The following is a 2013-nucleotide window of genomic DNA, read 5'->3' as shown; positions in this document are numbered from 1 at the left end:
TACATCTGAGTAGAGCATATGAATAGTTGAACGGGGGAGGATTGAAGTGGCAACACTGAGCTCAGGTGTTCCAGTAAGAAAAGCATGACATTGAATAGCAAGCCCCTCATATTTCTGCTTGATTTCACTCAAACTTGCTGGAGGTTTGAAAGAAAATCCTTTTAAAAAAGCTTATTTTGGTCTACCTTACAACTTTCAAGTATTGCCAATGGCTCCAAAACCTACATAATTTTCATATCCTCTAGAAATAAATGTCTTTATTTAGCTCTTATTATTTACAAAAGTTATATTTAATTTTAAAAATAAATTTATATAATTTATATAAATTATTTATATTTAATTTATTAATGAAACTGCTGTTCTTGCTCAAAGTTATGGTAATATTACCTCTATGGGAAAGTAAATCCATATTTGGTATTTAAGACTGAGTTTGTACACGATTCCTTACTTGTGTAAACAAAGCTTGAGTTAGAAATTTCAGCTAGCCAAACCAAAACCCAAAAAACAAAGCAACAAAAACCCCCCACAATCCCCCCAAAACGACAACAAAATATTGTGCACAATTATTAGGTGCTGTGACTTCAGGGTACAGCTCATAGCTGGGTTAAGAAAGATCCTGGCTGCTTGGTATAGCTGTCCAACACACAGCAAAGCATTTCAGAGATTTGTTTGTGCACATGAGGCAGTTTAGCTGATTTAGCCTTGCCTGTCTGCTTGGGTTAATTAGAGATAATTAGTGAGCTAGCTCAGGTGGAACAATATCCTGCTGCAACTATCTAGTTTCTGGTTCTGAACCTGGTTTCCCTTGAGGCAACTCAGTGCTCTCTGCTGAGCTCTATGGTGTGAGCTTGCCCTAAATAACTCGTCCAGGTTCAGCTGAGTACAGTTCAGAGCCAGGAATAGAACTGCCATCAGTTGACTTCATGACCTGCCTGAAACCGTGCTATTGTTGGTTTTCTCAGAGTTCTTGATTTTATTTTGAAAAAGCCTTCAATTTTTCAGCTGAGCAGCTTGAGGCATAAAGAGGTCAGTTAATGGCACTACTGGGAATAGCACATGGTATCCTTTGGAGAGCCTATTCCCAGCTCTTTGGCTCTAAGCAGCAGAACATGCAGCCTCCTTTAGACTTACTCCAGAAATGATCTATAAATACAACAGTGCCAGGTTTGTTTTGAGCCTACACATAAGGAGTTTATTTGAAGGCACCCTCAGGCAGTCTTTTCAGTTATGAAATAAATTCAGAAGCTACTCTGCTGTGGCTGAGACTTTTTAGATAGTCTCCTGGTTATACAGTAAGTAGTACATAATTTTAGTTGCCGTGTAAAGTTCCAGAATGTGGCAGTTGCCTGGATCTGTAAGATAACAAGCTGGTATTCTTCTTCCCAGGTATTTATGCATTCTGCCAATTGGAGCTCCTCCTCCCTCCTTTTTTAAAAATTTCTCCTCTCTCTTCCCCACACCCTGTTGGGAAAAGGAGAGCTGACAGAAGGCAAGAAAGGTTAGTGTGAGCTCCATTTCAACCAGTGCCTGTTGATGCTTGCTGTTAAATGAAGTGTGAAGCAGATTGTTAATGGCCCTTTTTTTTTTCTTCTCTCATGAAGGATTAGCTTTTTCCTTTTGTGATAAAACAGTGATTCACGTATGCATCACTGTTCAGATCCAGACATTCAGCTTTATATACTCTATTTCTGATCTCAATTGGACAAGTGAGGCTTATTTACAGGTAAGGGTTAACAGACTGCATAGCAAATAAGCTTTCATAACTGTTTTCTCTTTTTTACTGAGTCCAAGTTAGCTGAAGGCTAAAGCTGTATGTTTGTCTACATTACTGGAAGCAGTGGCTTAGTAATCTTTTTCACTGGTGCACTCAAGAAACATGTGCACAATGTCTTATTCTTCTTGAAAAATAATAGGAAAGAAGCTACATAATAGCCAAATAGATCATGCATTAAGTAGCAGGTAAGTTCACAAATTGTGGTGTCTACATTGTGGATGAGATGTTGCAATACTATA

General features: G+C 38.4%; 1 long non-coding RNA gene across 1 annotated transcript; it reads left to right on the top strand.

The window, feature by feature from the left end:
- The first annotated feature begins 1213 nt into the window (after positions 1-1213).
- On the top strand, positions 1214-1715 carry LOC138104594 (uncharacterized). The gene is made up of 3 exons (XR_011148145.1): positions 1214-1292; positions 1387-1498; positions 1602-1715. It is a non-coding gene; the product is annotated as an uncharacterized lncRNA (long non-coding RNA).
- The last annotated feature ends 298 nt before the right edge of the window (positions 1716-2013 follow it).

Source organism: Aphelocoma coerulescens, chromosome 1A (genome assembly GCF_041296385.1).
Source record: "Aphelocoma coerulescens isolate FSJ_1873_10779 chromosome 1A, UR_Acoe_1.0, whole genome shotgun sequence".
NCBI lineage: Eukaryota > Metazoa > Chordata > Aves > Passeriformes > Corvidae > Aphelocoma > Aphelocoma coerulescens.
This window is presented reverse-complemented; position numbering and strand designations above follow the sequence as displayed.